This window comes from Salvelinus sp. IW2-2015, linkage group LG26 (genome assembly GCF_002910315.2).
Source record: "Salvelinus sp. IW2-2015 linkage group LG26, ASM291031v2, whole genome shotgun sequence".
NCBI classification, from domain to species: Eukaryota; Metazoa; Chordata; class Actinopteri; order Salmoniformes; family Salmonidae; genus Salvelinus; species Salvelinus sp. IW2-2015.
This window is the reverse complement of record NC_036866.1, coordinates 49,195,156-49,218,874: the sequence shown is the minus strand read 5'-3', so window position 1 is coordinate 49,218,874 and position 23,719 is coordinate 49,195,156. Positions and strand designations below refer to the sequence as shown.

The 23,719-nt window shown below is 42.8% G+C and overlaps 1 protein-coding gene across 1 annotated transcript in view; it reads left to right on the top strand.

The window, feature by feature from the left end:
* Positions 1–20,284: 20,284 nt before the first annotated feature.
* tspan18b (tetraspanin 18b) overlaps positions 20,285–23,719 on the top strand; it is a 144,911-nt gene continuing 141,476 nt past the window's right edge. Inside the window, exon 1 of the mRNA XM_023971829.2 lies at positions 20,285–20,598. The gene's annotated coding sequence lies outside the window, so the exon portion shown is untranslated. The remainder of the gene's footprint in view (positions 20,599–23,719) is intronic.

Here is a 23,719-nt window from a genome sequence, read left to right as displayed (position 1 = left end):
TCTGTAAACAATTGTTAGAAAAATTACTTATGTATGCACAAAGTAGATGTCCTAACCGACTTGCCAAAACAATAGTTTGTTAACAGAAAATTTGTGGAGTGGTTGAAAAATGAGTTTTAATGACTCCAACCTAAGTGTATGTAAACTTCAGACTTCAACTGTATTTCTGATATTGCTACCATGCAAGAACCCATTTGCTGTACCGTTCACACYTTCTGTAAAGACCCATCCACTTAGCAAGCCTTACCAATATATTGATATATAAAATGAATTTCGACATGTATGTTCGTAACATGATTTTGTTACATACCACACAGACTCACTAAACACAAATGCTTCATATGTAAATGATGTCTGAGTGTTGGAGTGTGCCCCTGGCTATCCGTCAATAAAAAGAGATTYGTCTGTCTGGTTTAAGGAATTTGAAATGATTTATACTTTTACTTTTGATACTTAAGTACATTTGAGCAATTCCATTTACTTTTGATACTACCACTTTTAGTCTTAATCTTTTTTACACTACTCACTGTTTAGCACATTACCTCACATGTGAATCCTTAAAGAGATGGGTGGGGCTGGCTTAAGAGGGTGTGAACAATGGGCGTAGACAAAGAAGAGCTCTCCAGTAGGTGTACCAAAACATTCAAGGGACATTTTCTCAAATGTGAGTTTACAAGTGTATGTATCAACTTTCAAAGCAGAATTACTTTCCCATTGTTCCTCAAAAATGCAGTGTATGATATACCATTTTGTAGCTCTGAGTCTCTACTTTTTACAAATGTAAAAAAAAAAAAAACTAATTTTTATACATAAGACCGAATCCAGGTGGTGAGTCACAACTACCAAAGCACATAGGATCATCAGGCTAGCCACACAGCAACGCACTACCTTCATCTGTAATTCACTTTAGGATGAAGAAGCTGGCCTACCACTTGCAGGGTTCTACATGGATTATTTCCACTTCAGGGTGGAAAGAGCACAACCACCCCCCACCAGCATCAAACAGTTCCACAAATGCCTAGAATTCATCCACAAATCCGCACACTGCAATAAGGTCAAATGTCTCCGATGTGCATAAAACCACCACTACAAAGAATGTCCCAAAGAAAAACAAGATGCAAACTCTGCCAACTGTGATGGCTCTCACTCATCGGCCTCCAGACACTGTCACACCTATTTAGCCCTCACCATCACCAACCAGACCTCCCCACCACCAAAAAAWAKAYCATCACACCAAGCCTCTCCAGCTCTTAGCCTCCACAGCCACCTCTAAGAACATTGCCCACCTGAAGAAGATATGTGCTGATGGGGAGATGCTGAAAGTCTTAGAAAAGACACACAACCTTTTAACCATTTTAAACAGTCTTAACTTAACTTTTACCCATCCTACATAATTTATTCCCTTTTTTATTAGATGGCTTCTCCAACCACCTGTTTACATGCATACATCAGAGGCATAAGGGGGCACATGCAGGAGCTGATCCCGCTACTCGAAGAAAATCAAGTGAAGATCGCCTCCATCGATGAGACCAAAAAAATATAAGATTTCGCATTCCCTGGTTGTAAYATTTTAAGAAATKAACGGCCAGGGGGATTCAGAGGGTGTCGCATTKCTCTTAAAGGAAGGCATTGAGTACTCAGAAACAGTTATTAACCTCACAGAAGAAAATGCGATAAGAATGAGTACATAGCAGACAGAATCGATTTAAACGCATACACCCCTCTCCTGTCCACCTTCAATAAAACCCTCAGAAAAGCTGATCACTGCCATACTTTCATCATGGATGATTTTAATGCCAATCACACCAATTTTAACAGCAACACWTACAAACCACTCGAGAAGAACATTAATAAGGGACATTCTCAACAACACAAACCTCACCATCCTCAACACCAATACACATCCACACACATCCACTCCTCCACCTCCACTGCAGACACCCTCGATCTTGTCCTCTGCTCTCCGGACCTGGCTGCCAAACTCCTGAGCTTCTCCATCAGCTATGAAGTGACTACCTTCCCCTCCTTGCCTCCTTTTGCCTTAAACTAAAACAAGCACCTGCCAAACTAAAGTACAACTACAAAAAGCAAACGGGGATAAATAGAAAAAATATATTTAACATTACAGCAACAACACAGGACCCCCAGGAGCTGGCCCAGCTGGCAGAGAGGCTGGGAAGTGTCCTCATTCAGGCCCAGGAAGGGACTATTCCCCTTACCACCACCGCAACAACACAGGAACCCCAGGAGCTGGCCCAGCTGGCAGAGAGGCTGGGAAGTGTCCTCATTCAGRYCCGGGAAGGGACTATTCCCCTTMCCACCACCGCAACAACTCCCTCCACACATCCTCAGCCTTATCAAGCAGAATAAAAAGATACAGAGAGGTTTCATCAGAACAAGAGCACCCCAGCCAGCTACAGAACAATATCAGACACCAACTCACCCCTTCATAAACAGAAACAATTGACTGCCTTCTACCACAAGCTAGACACCGACACCAACCCCCGGACCTTCTGGCAAAAAATCTAAAGCGTTTACCGAAGACAAGGCCAACAACATCATACCTGTACATAAATCCCATCGTCAACTCATAAAAAAACAACAAAGACAAAGCAATACTATTCAGAAACCAGCTACAAAATGTCCACCCTTGCCCCAGCGAGCCACACTTTGACCAAGACTGGAAAAACATTGACAGAGAAATAGAAAACACAACACTTACCTCTCTCCCGGCACCAGCTGACCATCCTGTCCGTCACCGTCGAAAAAACAAAGATCCACCTGAATTTTTTTTCAACAAAGCATATAGGCAAGACCATATTGATAGCACACTCATAAAACAAGCACCCAATGAATATCTACACCTCCTCTCCAACATCTTCACCTCATGTCTCACCCACAGCCACTTACCCCAACCCCGGAAATCTGCACTTSTTACCATGATCCACAAACCCAGTAAAGACCCATACACCCTGTTGAAAAAACAGCATAGATTTCAAACTGGTCCATGCTGGCTTATGCTGGTCAGAACTGATCTGATGCTGGTCAAGCTTGTCTGACCAGCATGGGCTAGCTAGTTATGGTGGCAGACCAGCATGGTCTAGCTGGTTATGCTGGCAACCTTCGTTGTGTTTTTGCTGGTGATCAGCTTTCATTGTGTTTTTGCTGGTGACCAGCCTTGGTTGTGTTTTGGACACTGGTGACCAAAGTAAGTGGTGTTGGAGGGCCAGTAGGAGGCACTTTTTTCTGTGGTCTAAAAAAATATCCCAATGCCCCAGGGCAGTGATTGGGGACATTCCCTGTGTAGGGTGCCGTCTTTCAGATGGGACACTAAACGGGTGTCCTAAGGTCTCTAAAGATCCCATGGAACTTATCGTAAGAGTAGGGGTGTTACCTGGTAAAATAAAGTATTCAGACCCGTTCCCTTTTTCCACACATTTTGTTAAGTTAGACTTATTCTAAAATGGATTAAATAAATGTTTTTCCTCATCAATCTACACACAATAGCCCATAATGATAAAGCAAAAACAGGTTTTTAGAAATGTTTGCAACTTTAAATTTAAAAAAAAAATATATATACCTTATTTACATATGTATTCAGTATGCATTCTAAAAACATTGGAAAAGGCAAAATATGATAACACAACTGATGGCAGTAGCTAACTACTGTCGCTAACTATCCAGCAAACGTCTGTAGCTAGCCAGCAAGCTAGCAAGCAACGCTAAAGGGATAGAAAAAGGGTTAGCATAACTCTAGCCCCCCCAAAAAAGTGTAAATATTAGCTAGCTAGCATTTGAGTCCAGCAAACACGTTCCTCAGATGCTAGGAACGTATTTCCTTCAACACCTTAATGAAAAGGTGCTTCTCGGTTCCATCCAGACTGAGGAGAAATCCACACACAATGCATCCTGAAGTGGTCAGCCAGATCTGAACACAATCAGACCACAAAGCAACTTTTGTGCGTCTAGACCCGTCTTTTCAATGCAATCTTTGTATTCTGATAGCAGAAGTCGCATGTAATGTGTCAAGTGTAGACAACCTCATAATCGTCCTGCTCACCTAGGAAACAACTATGATACTCAGCTCCGCCTCGTACCAATGACCGCAGCAAAGCCGTGCTAAAAAAGTCTCTTAGCACGCCGTCTCGTGTACAATTGCTTTATTGGAGTCCTCCAGGTTTATGCATTAATATGCCCTGAAAGGTATTGGTACCACTAAGTGGAGCCAGCAGATCTGTTTATTTTTAATAATTTCTTTTATTATTAACCGATCCACCACCACCCCTCTTCGGAGGACACATACCTTTTTTGATTTTTTTTACAGCTTTTCTGCTACATATACATACATTTTGCATATACATTTTCCATATACATTTTACATACATGGTACTTTAATATACCGCAATCACATAACAATAATACGTTACCGAACATAAACCCTTTAATCCCACCTCTCAGCCACTCTCAGCCCATCCCACCTATCACCAAACCATTTGGTTCATTTGTGCTGTGATGTTTAACATACATTTTGAACCTTTACAATCGTATAGTATCCACAGATTGTGAGCTAAAGATGAAAACCTTTCCTACCATTATTATTATTATATTATTTATTGACTGACTATGGCTTTCCAGATCACCAAACACTGCTACTTGTAAGGTTAATTTTAAGTGAATGTTGTGTTTTTCTTTAACCATTTCTGAACCTGTGAGCAGAAACCAGCTACATGGGGCAATACCAGAATAAATGATCTAGTGATTCTGTCTCTTCGCAGCAAAATCTACAGCGCTGAGATTGTGGTATGCCCCATATATATAGTATTCTGTTGGTGGCAATAATTTTGTATAATTTAAATTGAAAAACTGGAAGTGTTGAATCAAGTGTTGTTTTTTTATATCAGTTTATAAACCATGTGCCATGGAATCGGTACATCGGAAATCTCTTCCCATTTATTATTTAACCTGCATGGCCAGCAGATCTGTTGGTTAGTGGCCCTTCACACTGTTTTACAGGTTTGTAATGTATAACTAAACAAAATATATATTTCGCCAACTATTTCATGGGTTGTGTGATGTTTAAGGTGCATTTTTTAGTTTTTGTCCAAGCTAGAAAATGCTGTCCCCATTATAGGATTTAACATGGAGGTGAACCTAACAAAATTGCATGTTTTGTGATGTTATAAATCTTTTTAAGCTCCGGATGACTATGTTTATTAAATTCTATTGAGAGATATTTTCTGAAACCAGACAAATAATAATTTGGCTTTTTACAGGAAATTTTAAAACTGCAAAGGTTTTTGCTCAGCCTCATGGCAAAATGTATAAAATAGCTATAAAAAAGCAAATTTTTCTCTCTTCCCCATAACATGTTGTTGTTATGTTATCTGGCTAACACTACCACACATTAATGAACATTACCCTGCAGATATTGTGTAGACCTGTGCTAGATTTATGGAATTTTTGGAGCTTTTTGAATAATTCCTTTTTTATATTTTATTGATGATTTTGAACACCTCCTCAGATGAAACCTCTCTCCTGGATGAAACAATTGATCAGTCACTCACCCCCCATCCTCACCTAAGTATACTCCTGGCTGGCTGAATTAGTGCTATATTGCCTATTTGATCAAATGCAAACACAACACTATTCAGGTTATTCGGTATACTCACTCGCTTTTGAAATAAATCCTGAACATGCTGCAAAGCAATTGCGGTCTAACAAGGGACCATGTTTATAGTATCTGTAGGATATCCAGGGCTTAAAATAAAATTCTAGACATAACTACTATACAAGTCCACAACTGTATTTATTTTACCTTTCATGCTACACAAAGATAAATAGCACACATTTTTCTAAACGAATACAATCTGTTAGTTTGCGGCTTCCGCGGCTTCCCTGTTCCATCTATTGCTGTTCACTGGACCCTATGATCACTTGGCTACATAGCTGATGCCTGCTGGACTGTTCATTTATCACGGTACCTCACTTTGTTTACTTTTGTTTATCTGTCGGCCCCGAACACAGGCCCTGTGTGTAGTTAACTGACCCTCTCTGCCCATTCATCTCCATTTTACCTGTTGTTGTTGACTTAGCTGATTAGCTGTTGTTGTCTTACACGTTGATGTCTTAGCTAGCTCTCCCAATCAACACCTGTGATTGCTTTATGCCTCGCTTTATGTCTCTCTCAAATGTCAATATGGTTTGTATACTGTTGTTTAGGATAGTTATCATTGTTTTAGTTTACTGCGGAGCCCCTAGTCCCACTCTACAAGCCTCAGATACCTCCTTTGTCCCACCTCCCACATATGCGGTGACCTCACCCAGTATAACCAGTGTGTCCAGAGATGCAACCTTTTCTTATTATCACTCAGTGCCCTCTCTGCACATTATGCCCTGAATCTATTCTACCACGCCCAGAAATCTGCTCCTTTCATTCTCTGTCCCCAACGCACTAGACAACCAGTTTTGCTAGCCTTTAGCCGTACTCTCATCCTACTCCTCCTTGGTTCCTCGGGTGACGTGGAGGTTAACCCAGGCCCTGCGTGTCCCCAGGCATTCTCATTTGTTAACTTCTGTAATCGAAAAAGCCTTGGTTTCATGCATGTTAACATCAGAAGCCTCCTCCCTAAGTTTGTTTTACTCACTGATTTAGCACACTCCGCCAACCCTGATGTCTTTACCGTGTCTGAATCCTGGCTTAGGAAGGCCACACAAATTCGGAGATTTCCATACCCAACTACAATATTTTCCGTCAAGATAGAACTGCCAAAGGGGGAGGAGTTGCAATCTACTGCAGAGATAGCTTGCAAAGTTCTGTCATACTTTCCAGGTCTATGCCCAAACAGCTTCTAATTTTAAAAATGAATCTCTCCAGAAATAAGTCTCTCACTGTTGCCGCCTGTTATAGACCCCCCTCAGCTGCCAGCTGTGCCCTGGACACCATATGTGAATTGATTGCCCCCCATCTATCTTCGGAGTTCGTTCTGTTAGGTGACCTAAACTGGGATATGCTTAACACCCCAGCAGTCCTACAATCTAAGCTAGATGCCCTCAATCTCACACAAATTATCAAGGAAACCACCAGGTAAAACCCTAAATCCGTAAACATGGGCACCCTCATATATATTATCCTGACCAACTTGCCCTTTAAATACACCTCTGCTGTTTTCAATCAGGATCTCAGCGATCACTGCCTCATTGCCTGCATCCGCAATGGGACCACCCTTCATCATTGTCAAACACTCCCTAAAACACTTCTGCGAGCAGGCCTTTCTAATCGACCTGGCCCGCGTATCCTGGAAGGATATTGACCTCATCCCGTCAGTAGAGGATGCCTGGTCGTTCTTTAAAAGTAATTTCCTCACCATCTTAAATAAGCATGCCCCTTTCAAAAAATGTGGAACTAAGAACAGATATAGCCCTTGGTTCTCTCCAGACCTGACTGCTGTTGACCAGCACAAAAACATCCTGTGGTGGACTGCAATAGCATCGAATAGTCCCCGCGATATGCAACTGTTCAGGGAAGTCAGGAACCAATACACGCAGTCAGTCAGGAAAGCAAAGGCTAGCTTTTTCAAACAGAAATTTGCATCCTGTAGCTCTAACTCCAAAAGGTTTTGGGACACTGTAAAGTCCATGGAGAACAAGAGCACCTCCTCCCAGCTGCCCACTGTACTGAGGCTAGGTAAAACAGTCACCACCGATAAATCCATGATAATCGAAAATGTCAATAAGCATTTCTCTATGGCTGGCCATGCTTTCCTCCGGGCTACCCCAACCCCGGCCAACAGCTCCGCACCCCCCGCAGCGACTTGCCCAAGCCTCCCCAGCTTCTCCTTCAACCAAATCCAGATAGCAGATGTTCTGAAAGAGCTGCAAAACCTGGACCCGTACAAATCCGCTGGGCTAGACAATCTGGACCCAATCTTTATAAAATTATCCGCTGCCATTGTTGCAACGCCTATTACCAGTCTGTTCAACCTCTCTTTCATATCGTCCGAGATCCCTAAAGATTGGAAAGCTGCCGCTGTCATCCCTCTCTTCAAAGGGGGTGACACTCAAGACCCAAACTGTTTTAGACCTATATCCATCCTGCCCTGCCTTTCTAAAGTCTTCGAAAGCCAAGTTAATAAACAGATTACCGACCATTTCGTATCCCACTGTACCTTCTCTGCTGTGCAATCCGGTTTCCGAGCTGGTCATGGGTACAGCCACGCTCAAGGTACTAAACGATATCATAACCGCCATTGATAAAAGACAGTACTGTGCAGCCATCTTCATCGACCTGGCCAAGGCTTTCGACTCTGTCAATCACCGTATTCTTATCGGCAGACTCAATAGCCTTGGTTTCTCAAATGACTGCCTCGCCTGCTTCACCAACTACGTCGCAGACAGAGTTCATTGTGTCAAATCGAAGGGCCTGTTGTCCGGACCTCTGGCAGTCTCTATGGGGGTACCACAGGGTTCAATTCTCAGGCCGACTCTTTTCTCTGTATATATCAACGATGTCGCTCTTGCTGCGGGTGATTCCCTGATCCACCTCTACGCAGACGACACAATTCTGTATACATCTGGCCCTTCTTTGGACACTGTGTTAACTAACTTCCAATCGAGCTTCAATGCCATACAACACTCCTTCCATGGCTCTAACTGCTCTGAAACGCTAGTAAAACCAAATGCATGCTTTTCAATCGTTCGCTGCCCACACCCGCCCACCCGACCAGCATCACTACTCTGGACGGTTCTGACCTAGAATATGTGGACAACTACAAATACCTAGATGTCTAGGTAGACTGTAAACTCTCCTTCCAGACTCATATTAAACATCTCCAATCCAAAATCAAGTCTAGAATCAGCTTTATATTTCGCAACAAAGCCTCCTTCACTCACACCGCCAAACTTACCCTCGTAAAACTGACTATCCTACCGATCCTCGACTTCGGCGATGTCATCTACAAAATAGCTTCCAATASTCTACTCAGCAAACTGGATGCAGTCTATCACAGTGCCATCTGTTTTGTTACCAAAGCCCCTTATACCACCCACCACTGCGACCTGTATGCTCCAGTCGGCTGGCCCTCGCTACTTATTCGTCACCAGACCCACTGGCTCCAGGTCATCTATAAGTCTATGCTAGGTAAAGCTCCGCCTTACCTCAGCTCACTGRTCACGATAACAACACCCACCCRTAGCACGMGCTCCAGCAGGTATATCTCACTGGTCRTCCCCAAAGCCAGCMCMTCTTTTGGCCGCTTTTCCTTCCAGTTCTCTGCTGCCAGTGACTGGAACGAATTTCAAAAATCGCTRAAGCTGGAGACTTACTTTTMCCTCACTAACTTTAAACKTMAGCTATCTGAGCAGCTAACCGATCGCTGCAGCTGTACATAGTCCATCTGTAAATAGCCCACCCAATCTACCKACCTCATCCCYGGATTGTTTTKATTTACTTTTCTGCTCTTTTGCACACCAGTGTCATTACTTGCATATCATCATCTGCTCATCTATCACTCCAGTGTTAATCTGCTAAATTGTAATTACTTCGCTACTATGGCCTATTTATTGCCTTACCTCCTTACGCCATTTGCACACACTGTATATAGACTTTCTTTTTTTTCTATTGTGTTATTGACTGTATGCTTGTTTATTCCATGTGTAACTCTGTGTTGTTTGTGTCGCACTGCTTTGCTTTATCTTGGCCAGGTCGCAGTTGTAAATGAGAACTTGTTCTCAACTGGYTTACCTGGTTAAATAAAGTGAAATGGSTGTTCCATTAGTGAAATGGCTGTTCCAGTCTAGATGGTTTAGGTAGTCTAATTTATGAATCTTTCTAACCCTGGCAGTCATTCTGAATGCAGATTGTGGGTGAATACAAGTTCAAATGTTTTTGATATCCCCAGTCAGGCTGGATTCCAATAGGAATTAGATATCACTTTACATACCAGCATAATGTGATGCTGGTTTTGCGGGTGACCAGCACATGCTGGTATGCGAAAATACAGCGAAGGCTGGTCACCAGTAAAAACACAACGAAAGGTGGTATCCAGAGAAAACACAACGAAGGCTGGTCTCTAGACCATGCTGGTCTATGCTTTTTTCCCAGCATGGCAACGTCACAAGCTATAGACCAATCAGCCTCCCCAGCCATGTCGGAAAATTCTTTGAATGAATACTCACCCAAACCCTCAGCAATCATATAGAAGTCATGGGCCTCCTTGGAACCCACCAGGCTGGCTTCAGAAAGAAAAGGACAACAGGAAATATATTAAGACWTTCTGAAGATATTCTGAGTAACTGTAAAAAGATCGAATTCACCCTGGCTGTCTTCTTTTMCATAGAGAAAGCGTTTGCGGCACAATGGGCTGTGCTACAGGCTCTGACTCCAGCCTCAAACTCCCACCAGAAACATATATCACCAGCTTCCTCCACAGCCGCACAATAAAATGAAAGGTCTCCACAGCAATCTCCCCATTATTCACCCCCAAGCAGGTGTCCTGGAGGGGGCGGTCCTTAGTTCATTACTCTGCCTCCTCTACATCTGACATCTATTACCCCCCAACCTATCATTGATCAAGTCTCCCAATTAGCGTATGACCTTTGCTATTGGACCAGCTCTAAATGTCCCCAGCTAGCAGCAAAGAAGCTACACCAGATCTATTGCAGATTGAGAAATGGTCCAACAAAACAAGCCAAAACATAGCAATAMAAATGGCCTACWGACTACCAAGACAACCRATACATCCACAGCATATCTGTGYAGCATCTGAAATARATAGTTMAATCTACGGMGGATGTTCATACGGATAACATTGATTCTTCGGACTAAGCTAATTGGGAGGGAGATCCMGGTTCGGAGATCATTCTTGWTTCRATCCAGGAGTGGGAGATARTTTTCTTTGAAAAGGCAATTCAGATCTGRYGTTACAAATATCCCAAATGTATCTTATATCMTGAAAACTTGCCGTACTGAGCAAGTGTGTCTAAAATGGGAGGGATTTCTCAGGGTTGGATATGTAGAGCAAGACATTATSCAAGGGCGGCAGGTAGCCTAGTGGTTAGAGCGTTGGGCCAAGGTAAAAATCTGTTGTTCTGCCCCTGAACAAGGCACTGTTCCCCGGTAGGCTGTCATTGTAAATAAGAATTTGTTCTTCACTGGTTTGCCTAGTTAAATAAAAATAAAGAAATTGCGTAGAGTGAAATCTTGTGCTGAAGGGTGCCTGCAGAAACACCCATAATTCTTGGATTGCTCCTTATCAACTCTGCCAGAGGCTCCGCCCCCAACAAGTAGAGCAAGGGGAACAGCGAGCATCCTTGTCTTGTGCCACGTCCCAAAGGGAATCTGTCAGAATTCAGACTGTTAGTAGTTATCATGGAATTTGGATGAGAATATAGGGACTTCATCTATTTAATAAAGTTTGGGCCCATATTGAACTTTTCTAAGCCTGAGAACAGAAAACTCCAATCCATCCTGTCGAATGCCTTCTCAGCATCCAGTGAAGCCAGCAGGACAGGGGTCTTCTGTGTGTTTACTTGTTCTATAATATCAAAAAGATGCCGAACATTATCAGAAGAGTACCTGTTTCTAATAAATCTAGTTTGGTACGCATTTATTCTTTTGGGAAGAAGAGTGTTTAGTCTTTTAGTGAGCAATTTGGTAATGATATTGAAATCCAACAAGCTTATGGGCCGGAAGGACGAGCAGGACAGAGGGCCCTTGTCTTTTTTGAGTAACACTAATGCGGGCTGTGTACAGAGTTTGGGAGAGCTCCGTCTCTGGCATGAAAATAGGGCTAAGCTGGGGCCAAAAAGCTTTGTCATTTGTATTTCTCAAATAGCGATTGTTTATGTGTATGCAGTAGCTAATTGTTCTTCCTTTTCTACCATCAGAAATACCGTTTTTCATCATCTTGTGAACTTAGTCAGCTGAATCTCTGTGAAAGCACTATTTCACAAAGCTATCTAGTGGAAATAACAGCTCTAAGTCATTAAACTAGCAAACATAATCCTCTGAGTTTTAATAAACTTAGCTTGTTCTTTATATCTGCCTCTGTACTGTTTCCCTTTAATGGGCCTAGAACCGGTATCTAATGTTTAGATGTTACAATTGTAATAAAAATTGTATATTTTTGCTAATGTGGCAGCCCACGGGAGTCAGAGGTGAAACTCACAATAATATTAGACAGTGGGAGACTGTTTTGCAGTGCTCAAACAAAAGTTGTTCTTTAATATAGGTTGGAGGGGAGAAATACAACTGAAACACCTTTCTTTCAGGTAACGGGTGGGTCACTCGGTGTCCGGCGTGGTGGCTTCTCGGACCGCCTGTGGTAATGGACAACAAAAAAAGAGAGAGAGAGAGCGATGAGTCCCAGGAAAGGGTCCTCTTCCTTTGGGGCAAAGAAAGGAAAGAGAGGGAGAGACAAGTGAGTCAAACATTGCCTAGTATCTTTTTTGGTGTCTGATCGAGGTGCTTATCACACTCACTCCGGTTCTTCTAAGGTCTAGGCGTCCTGTCTGCCCAACCGCCTGAGTGACTGGACCTCTACTTATATTCATTTGGGGTAATGAAGGACAGGTGGGACCAATTCCAGGTGCGACCAATTCCAGGTGCCAATTGGTTGCAGAACCTGCACTGGGTGTTGAATCACCAGCTGGTGCCTGTAGAGCTGTCCACGGTGATGACTCACCTTGGCCTCTCTAGCCCTCTGGAGCTGACAAAGGTCCTGCACCTTCCTTTGTAGCTCCCTGCTGGCCCCCGGGTTGCCACACTAAGGTGTTGGTCTGGTCCGTTGCATTGCTCAGAACTGTTGACCGAACTCAACAGTTGGCCTGTCACGAACCTGTGCCTTATGTTCTGGTTGAGGTGTTCCCCTCATTAATCCCCTCGTTATCTGGTAGTTGTGCCAAAAACACGACAGTTAATACTACAGTATACTCCAGTAATGTAGTCAAAAACACAACAGCAAATACGACAGTAAAGTCCTAAAAAACACGACAGTGAATACTATAGTATACTACAGTAATGTCCGCAAAAACACTACAGGGAATACTAAAGTATAATACAGTCATGTCCGCAAAAACACGAGTGAATACTACAATAAAGTCTGCAAAAACACTACAGCAAATACTATAGTATATAAATATAGTAATACTACAGTATTTAGATCATGGTATGCTATAGTCTTTTTTCATCTGGGTTAGCTGTAGATGTGTAACGTTTGATGTTTGAACTAGGGCCGCAATGGAAATAAAGTGTGAACTATTATTGTGTTATTCTGTACAAATGTCTAAATGTAGTAAGAAGGAACAGTAATGAGAAAAAGGAATAACAGCGTTCCATCAATAGCTGAGCCATGAAGTTGCTGTCTCCTGTCTGCATCACACAGGCACACACACACACACACAGAGCTTCTTTCTGCATCACATATCATACAGTGCATTTGGAAAGTATTCAGACCCATTGACTTTTTCCACATTTTGTTCCGTTACAGCCTTATTCTAAAATTGATTAAATTATTTACACACAATACCCCACAATGACAAAGCGAAAACAGGTTTTTAAAACATTTTGTAAATGTATAAAAAAGAAAAACAAATACCTTATTTCTATATATATTCAGACCCTTTGCTTTGAGACTCTAAATTGCACTCAGGTGCATCCTGTTTTCATTGATCATCCTTGAGATGTTTCTACATGTCACGATCGTGTGGAGGATTGACGGACCAAAACGCAGCATTCGGAAAATAAGCCATCTTCCTTTTTATTATGAAGAAGGAGAACCAAAACACAAACCACTATTACAAAACTAACAAAACAAACAAACGACCGTGAAGCTATGAACGTAGTGCACATACAGGCTACAAACGTATAACATAGACAATTACCCACATCAAACGAAAGCCTATGGCTACCTTAAATATGGCTCCCAATCAGAGACAACAGAAATCAGCTGTCTCTAATTGGGAACCCATTCAGGCAACCATAGACTTTCCTAGACAACTACACCCAACATAGACACAGCTAGACACATACACTCAACACAAACCCATACACTACACCCAACACCCCCTTTACCATATAACCACCCAAAACCGACAAAACACAAACATTCCCCATGTCACACCCTGACCTAACTAAAATAATAAAGAAAACAAAGAATACTAAGGCCAGGGCGTGACACTACAACTTGATTGGAGTAAATTCAATTGATAGGACATGATTTGGAAAGGCACACACCTGTCTATATAAGGTCCCACAATTGAAAGTGCATGTCAGAGCAAAAACCAAGCCATGAGGTCAAAGGAATTGTCGCTAGAGCTCTGAGACAGGATTGTGTCGAGGCACAGATTTGGGGAAGGGTACCAAAACATTTATGCAGCATTGAAGGTCCCCAAAAACACAGTGGCCTCCATCATTCTTAAATGGAAGAAGTTTAGAACCACCAAGACTCTTCCTAGAGCTGGCCGCCCGGCCACACTAAGCAATCGGGAGAAAAGGGCCTTAGTCAGGGATGTGACCAAGAACCCAATGGTCACTCTGACAAAGCTCCAGAGTTTCTCTGTGGATATGGGAGAACCTTCCAGAAGGACAACCATCTCTGCAGCACTCCACTAATCAGGCCTTTATGGTCAGATGGAAGCCACTCCTCAGTAAAAGGCACATGACAGCCCGCTTGGAGTTTGCCAAAAGGCACCAAATGGACTCTCAAACCACGAGAAACAAGATTCTCTGGTCTGATGAAACCAAGATTGAACTCTTTGGCCTGAATGCCAAGTGTCACGTCTGGAGGAAACCTGGCACCATCCCTATGGTGAAGCATGGTGGTGGCAGCATCATGCTGTGGGGATGTTTTCCAGCAGCAGGGACTGGGAGACTAGTCAGGATCGAGGGAATGTTGAATGGAGCACAGTACAGAGAGATCCTTGATGAAAACCTGCTCCAGAGCGTTCAGGACCTCAGACTGGGGCAAAAGTTCACCTTCCAACAGGACAACGACCCTAAGCACACAGCCAAGACACCGCAGGAATGGCTTCGGGACAAGTCTCTGAATGTCCTTGAGAGGCCCAGCCACTTGAATCCGATCTAACATCTCTGGAGAGACCTGAAAATAGTTGTGCAGCGACGCTCCCCATCCAACCTGACAGAGATTGAGAGGATCTGCAGAGAATTATGGGAGAAACTTCCCAAATACAGGTGTGCCAAGCTGGCTGCAATCACTACCAAAGGTGCTTCAACAAAGTACTGAGTGAAGGATCTGAATACTTATGTATATGTCATATTTCTGTTGCAAACATTTCAAAAAACCTGTTTATTCTTTGTGATCATGGGGTATTGTGTGTAGATTGATGAGGGAGAATACAGTAGAATAGGGGGGAGAATGGGCATCTGTAAAAGGACTGAGGATAAACTATTACTGTAACGCATCCCAAACAAACTCTGGGAACATCATTAGGTCCATGGACATTAGGGCTAGACTGGTGGTGTGTGTCCGTGTGTGCGTGAGTGTGTGTGACCAGTGGTGGGGTTAGACAGTGGTGAGTTATGGCCCTATACTGCCTCAATGGAGCAACATTAACAGGTTTTCACATTCAGCAGAGCAACAGTACAGTCTCTGACAGAAGGGGCGAGTAGAGGGAGAGTCAGACCTGGGTTCCAATAATATTTGAAATATTTGAAATTCTTTATCAGTGTTTGATTGAGTTTGCCTGGCGCAATGGAACCAATAAAAAAAAGTCCCCACAGAGCAAACCCTACCCACCTGGCACTCTAGGCATACACTCAAAGTATAAAAGATTTTCAAAAGTACTGACCCTGGCCTGGAGAGTGTGAGAGAAAACACAATGGTAATTATGTTTCTCCCTCTTCCTCACCTGGCTACTACTACTAGCCTACTGCAAACCGAACCCACACAACACAGAGAGTCTATTGAAACGCACATAACTAGAGTATGTTCTGTTCTGGCCCTAATAGAGCTGCTTGCCAATTTGAATTAAGCTTGAAAAAAATGAAGCTGACCAAGCCTACATACACATGCATGCACACACACATTGCACGAACAAACACACACACATAGGCAGCTAGGTAGGTAGGCACGCACACGCACACACAGCGAGGTCGGCAAACATAATACAAAAATTATATATATGGCATGTCCTCGCTGTGGAAAATGAAAACACCACATTAAAATTCCATATGACACAGAAATGAATCATTCCCCAGCACTGAATCTGATTTCTGGGGCTGGAGGAGAGAGGAAGAGGGAGGGAGGATGAGGGATGAGGAGGGGACAGAGTGGTGGTGATTCCCCTGCCCTACTTTCCTCCATTCACCAGCTTCTCCTGGGAAAAGAGGAGGTGGATGGAGGGAGGATGGAGGGAGGCTCTTCTGCCACGCTTGGCCTGTCACTACGAGATGCCACATAGCTCAGCAAGCCCACCACACCATACTGCTCTCTCTAACTCTCATGCTCCAACGGTCAGTTTCCCAGACCCAGATTAAGCCTATAGGCTAAAAATAACTGTCAATGGCTGACCACGTGTAACCACGCCAGCCCAGGACCTTCACATCCAGCTTCTTCACCTGTGGGATTGTCTGAGACTGAGGAGTATTTCTGGCCTGGCTCCCCAATGGGTGGGTCTGGAGTGATGGTCGGATTCGCGTTTATCGTCGAAGGAATGAGCGTTACACCGAGGCCTGTACTCTGGAGTGGGATCGATTTGGAGGTGGATGGTTCGTCATGGTCTTGGGCGGTGTGTCACAGCATCATCGGACTGAGCTTGTTGTATTCCTCTTGTCCATATGGGATAGGCCAGTGTGCAGTGCGATGGCTATTGCATCGTCTGTGGATCTATTGGGGCGGTAATCAAATTGAAGTGGGTCTCGGGTGTCAGGTAAGGTAGAGGTGATATGATGCTTAACTAGCCTCTCAAAGCACTTCATGATGACAGAAGTGAGTGCTACAGGATGATAGTCATTTAGTTCAGTTACCTTAGCTTTCTTGGGAACAGGAACACTGGTGGACATCTTGAAGCAAGTGGGGACAGCAGACTAGGATAGAGAGAGATTGAATATGTTCGTAAACACTCCAGCCAGTTGATCTGCGCATGCTCTGAGGACGCGGCTAGGGATGCCATCTGGGCCGGCAGCCTTGCGAGGGTTAACACGCTTAAATGTCTTACTCACGTCGGCCACGGAGAACGAGAACCCACAGTCCTTGGGAGCGGGCCGCGTCGGTGGCACTGTGTTATCCTCAAAGCGGGCGAAGAAGGTGTTTAGCTTGTCTGAGAGCAAGACGTTGGTGTCCGCGACTTTGCTGGTTTTCCCTTTGTAGTCCGTGATTGTCTGTAGACCCGGCCACATACGTCTCGTGTCTGAGCCGTTGAATTGTGACTCCACTTTGTCTCTGTACTGACGTTTTGCCTGTTTGATTTTCTTAAGGAGGGAATAAGTACACTGTTTTGTATTCTACCATATTTCCATTCACCTCGCCATGGTTAAATGAGGTGGTTCGCACTTTCAGATTCATGCAAATACTACCATCTATCCACGGTTTCTGGTTTGGGTAGGTTTTAATAGTCACTGTGCGAACAACATCCCCTACACACTTCCTGATGAACTCAGTCACCGTGTCCGTGTATACGTCAATGTTATTCTCAGAGGCTACCTGGAACATATCCCAGTCCGCGTGATCAAAACAATCCTGAAGCATGGATTCCAATTGATCAGAGCAGCGTTGAATAAACCTTAGCATGGGTACTTCCTGTTGCCTATAGGAAGGGAGGAACAAAATGGAGTTGTGATCTGATTTGTCGAAGGGAGGTCGGGGGAGGGCCTTGTAGGCATCTCGAAAAGGCGAGTAGCAATGGTCTATTGTTTTTCCTAAGCGAGTACTACAGTCAATGTGTTGATAGACTTTCAGTAGCCTTTTGCTCAAATTTGTTTTGTTAAAATCCCCTGCTAAAATAAATGCTGACTCAGGATATGTGGTTTCCAGTTTGCATAAAGTCCATTATAGTTCCTTGAGGGTCGTAGTGGTATCGGCTTGAGGGGGAATATACATGGTTGTGACTATAACCAAAGATAATTATCTTGGAAGGTAATACGGTTGGCATTTTGATTGTGAGGTATTCTAGGTCGGGTGAACAAAAGGACTTGAGTTTCTGTATGTTATCACAATCACACAATGAGTAATTAATCATGAAACATACAACGCCGCATTTCTTCTTCCCGGAGAGTTCTTTATTCCTGTCTGCACAATGAACTGAGAACCCAGCTGGCTGTATGGACGGGGACAGTATATCCTGAGAGAGCCATAATTCCGTGAAACAGAGTATGTTACAGTCCCTGATGTCTCTCTGGAAGGAGATCCTCACCTTGAGCTTGTCTACTTTATTGTCCAGAGACTGAACATTAGTGAGTAATATACTCAGAAGCGGTGGATGGTGTACTAGCCATTTCAGCAGGACAATAACCTAAAACACAACAGTGAATGTTCCTGCGTGGCTGAGTTACAGTTTGACAGAGCTTGAAGAATTTTGAAAAGAATAATGAACAAATGTTGCACAATCCAGGTGTGGACTTACCCAGAAAGACTCAAAGCAGTAATCACTGTCAAATGTCCTTCTACAAAATATTGACTCAGGGGTGTGAATACGTATGTAAATGAGATATTTCTGTATTTCATTTTCGATACATTTGCTAAAACAAACAACAACATGTTTTCACTTTGTCACTATGGGGTATTGTTTATAGATGGGTTAGAAAAAAATAAGAATGTAATACATTTTGAATGCAGGCTGTAACACAACAGCCTGACCTGTTGAATAAGTCAAAAAGGGTATGAATACTTTCTAAAGGCACTGTATAGGGAATAGGGCGCCATTTGGGACACAGCCTGAGAATCAGCCAGTGAGTCAGTTAGTTAATACCAGACACTCTATCCATTGTTAGAGTGTGGACACCAATGCTATGATTTTATATTCTGAAAAACAGTGTTCAGTTGGTATTCCAGTAGTCATTGCCTGTACACATCTACTTTATAATGTTTAAACTTTCACTTTAGTTAAAGTTTTACGCTTTATAACTTGTTATAAGAATATATGAGCCTTTATAATGTCTCGTAAGGCTGATCATATCTTCGCCTTATGTCTATGTAGCGACATTCAAACGGACTCAAAAAGGCTAGTATTTAGTCAGGATCTTTGGTTTCTCCTCTGTGCTAGTTAATGTACCACTATATATATGCCATTCTGCATAACCAATGCCCACAATAGCCTATCTATGCCCTTTTGCCATTCACTTCAAACACAGTGAAGTTAAAGAGTGACCCAGCCTGTTACTGAGAGTGTGGTCCCTCACTGTGAAAGAGTAAACACAGAGTCTACACCTCTATTGCACAGAGCCATACAACTCAAGGACCATGGAGTCTGCATCCCTGATACCACCCTATTCCCTATGTTGCGTACTACTTTTGACCAGAGCCCATTTGGGCCAGGCCCTACTCGCTTCTTTGTTTCCTCTCAGGGTTAATGTGATCAATCAATAATGGCTGAAACAGTCAACTCACCCCAGGTTCTGATGACTGGAGAGTGGAGGAAAACCCAACAGAACTAACTGATCTGGTGGACTTCCCCAAAAAAACTTCCCCCAAGTATTTTGACCTTATTGTGTGTGACAAACGTGGACCTCTGTCCTCTCTGAGCCCTGTGCCTAAAACACCAGACAGCTGCTATCATGTAGCTGCTATCACACACACATACCCACATGCACACACAACACACACCCTTCCATTTTGATGGTCATTTAACAAGTAGTTTCTTCTACTCAAGATCCTGACACTTTCTCTCTGTATTGAAATGTTCTTGTTAGGGTTAGGCAAGTAGAGGGGAAAGGGATAAGGAAACACACTAGTAAAACACACGGGAATGCAGTTGGGGGTATCACCTATGCCACAGGGAATGTCAGTGCCACGATCTTCTGAGATAAGGAAAAAGATCAGCCTGGATACCTGCTTACCTTGCTACCCCATCTGTAGTAGATTTTGGGACATTGGGGACACGCCGGAAAAGAAAACACTTCCATCACCCCAGCCGCACCTCTCTAAATAATCAGGGGACTCAAATTGCATTCCATTTATCATAGTCTTTCACCTGTGAGTAAAGTTATCATTACCTTGTGTTTAGAAGATACAATCTAATTCAAGCTCAAAAATAAAGGAGTTAAAAGGGGCGTGTCTTACAGGCTGAGTGCCCGCCCCCGGGGGCTGAATAACGTGTGGATGACTCCAGAGCTTTACAGAGTGTGGTTCGTTCAGTGAGTTAGGAAGAAAACTGTTTGCATACCAATCTCTCTCTCGTCTCGAAGACAGCATGACCAAATTGGGGCTATAGTTATCTTCGGCTCTGGAATTTATTTGTTGAAGACTGAAGTCTAAAGGCTTGTTGTTCTGTTCTTGGACACATCTCGTACTTGGCTATTTTCTTAGAATATTTATTTCGTTTTTTTATGCTCTGATTTTAGGTGCATAATTCTATTATCTGACATATTTTGTGGAGAGAACACCAGAAAGCTCGCGCAGAGGTGTTGGACTAAGCTGCAGTTTTGAGGTAATAACAGTCAATGTAGTCTCTCTCTTTAGTCGATCTCAATAGAACAACACAACTATTGCGACCTGTGGAATTTGAACCGAATCCGAATGTGTTCCTTGAAAAGCAATTATAGAGAGAAAACTGTTATGTAAACAATGTTGTCCCATCTCTTCTAATCTTGCTACSGGGTTCTGTGGTATAACGTTGCAATATTGGTAAAAATGGTACTATGCTATTCATGTCTTATTAACTGTCTATGTTGTGCGCAATGTTTGATTTGGAAATGGTTTGGATTAGCCTAATGGACTAATGCAGCTGTCGACTATTGTTCTAGTTTGCTCAAGTATAGGTTGTTTTTCTGACCGTCGTATGCACACTTTATTACACCAGCACAACATTTGTTCAATAATTTGAACAAGTAAAAGGCTATCTGCTGAATTAAATGTCAGTATTGCAATTAAATGTCAGTATTGCGCAAAGGAAATCTTTGCTACATATTGGAACGTTGGATTCATAAATGTATCCAGTTTCTCCTGCGTCAGGCAGCGGGCATTGTTCAAGACTGTATCAGTATAAACACAGATGAGTGGACATCATTAACGTTAGGTGTGGACGTGGAGTCGAAAACGTAATTATAAAAATTCCTGTTGAACTTTCAACAATCGATTTTGCTTTAGCCTATACCTAGCCTCATTTTTCAAGATATAAAGCTTATTGTCAGTGGAGTGCATAAGTTATATTGAACATAATATAGCCTACTTTAACACTGTAGAATAAATTAATGATAGGATACATTCATGTTCTTTGACCAATACATTTATGATGCTACCATTTATCTTGCAAGACTAAATTCACACTTAATCTCAGGCATGAGGAACACCGTTGACATATTTACCAATTAGCTTGCCTTTGAGAGAGCAGGCAGCCGGCCGATATTGGAGAGTTGAGTGAAAGCCGATGTTTGCCAGTCAATCAGTAGATCCGTCTTCAAGATGGCATCTTTCCCACGCGAAGTGACAGCGTAACGCGCGCGGCCCAGGGGGTTCGATCAAAATCTGGGCCTGTCGCCCACGACGCACGTGGTAACAGATGGGAACGTCTGGAGCTGTCTCAGTTGGAGGCACCTTGGCTTGAGGGCAGGAGTTTACTGATAATTAACATTAATCAAAGACTAGCACACATGGGAGGGGGCCCTTTGATATTAGATGCAAACTGGAGTACAGGATGATAGCAGAGAGGTTTGACACCTCTATCTAGGCTCCAGCCACCCAAGTCAAAGACTGTTCTCTCTGCTACAGCACAGCAAGCGGAGACCCTGAACATCTTCTAGCTCCAAGCCGTAAGACTGCTAAATAGTTAGTCCAAGTAGCTATGGTTAACTATTTAACTATCTACATTGCACTAACTAATTTGACTCATCACATATGCTGCCTCTACTTTTTATTATCTATCCTGTTGCTTACCCACTTTATACTTAGCTATATGGTACAGTGCCTTGCGAAATTATTCATCCCCCTTGGCTATTTCCTATTTTGTTGCATTACAGCCTGTAATTTAAGTAGATTTTTATTTAGCTTTCATGTAATGGACATACATAAAATAGGCCAAATTGTGAAGTGAAATGAAAAAAAAAAGTGCTTTAAAAAATAAATAAAATTAAAAACTGAAAAGTGGTGCGTGCATAAGTATTTACCCCCTTTGCTATGAAGCCCCTAAATAAGATCTAGTGCAACCAATTACCTTCAGAAGTCACATAATTAGTTAAATAAAGTCCACCTGTGTTCAATCTAAGTGTCACATGATCTGTCACATGATCTCAGTGTATATATACACCTGTTCTGAAAGGCTCCAGAGTCTGTAACCACTAAGCAATGGGCACCACCAAGCAAGCTGCACCATGAAGACCAAGGAGCTCTCCGAACATAAGATACTTATATGTACCTAAATGTTTAAATTCCATATTTATGATTATTTATTTGAATTGCGCGCCCTCCAGTTTCACCAGAAGTTGTCCCGCTAGTGGGACTCCTATAGAAAAAATAAGCAAACACATTTGGTGTTTACCAAAAGGCGTGTGGGAGACTCCCCAAACATATGGTAAAAGGTACTCTGGTCAGATGAGACTAAAACTGAGCTTTTTGGCCATCAAGGAAAACGCTATGTCTGGCGCAAACTCAACACCTCTCATCACCCCGAGAACAGCATCCCCACAGTGAAGCATGGTGGTGGCAGCATCATGCTGTGGGGATGTTTTTCATCGGCAGGGACTGGGAAACTGGTCAGAATTGAAGGAATGATGGATGAAGATAAATACAGGGAAATTCTTGAGGGAAACCGGTTTGTCTTCCAGAGATTTGAGACTGGGACAGAGGTTCACCTTCCAGCAGGACAATGACCCTAAGCATACTGCTAAAGCAACACTCGAGTGGTTTAAGGGAAAACATTTCAACGTATTGGAATGGCCTAGTCAAAGCCCAGACCTCAATCCAATTGAGAATCTGTGGTATGACTTAAAGATGGCTGTACACCAGCGTAACCCATCCTCCTTGAAGGAGCTGGAGCATTTTTGCCTTGAAGAATTGGCAAAAATCCCAGTGGCTAGATGTGCCAAGATTATAGAGACATACCCCAAGAGACTTGCAGCTGTAATTGCTGGAAAAGGTGGCTCTACAAAGTATTGACTTTGGGGGGGTGAACAGTTATGCAAGCTCAAGTTCTTTTTTTTAGTTATTTCACAATAAAAATATTTTGCATCTTCAAAGTGGTAGGCATGTTGTGTAAATCAAATTATACAAACCCCCCAAGAATCTATTTTAGTTCCAGGTTGTAAGAAAACAAAATAGGAAAAATGCCAAGGTGGGTGAATACTTTCGCCAAGCACTGTACATACAGTATCTACCTCAATTACTTTGTACCCCTGCAAATCGACTCGGTACCTGTACCCCGTGTATATATATGTATTATCATTACTCATCATGTATTTCATTTTTTCTTTCTTTCTGCATTGTTGGGAAGGGCCATGAGTAAGCTTTTCACTGTTAGTCTACACTTGTTGTTTACGAAGCATGTGACATACAATTGTATTTGATTTGAGATAATTGATGATAGTCTTGATGGCAGTGAAGAAGGGTTATTTTGA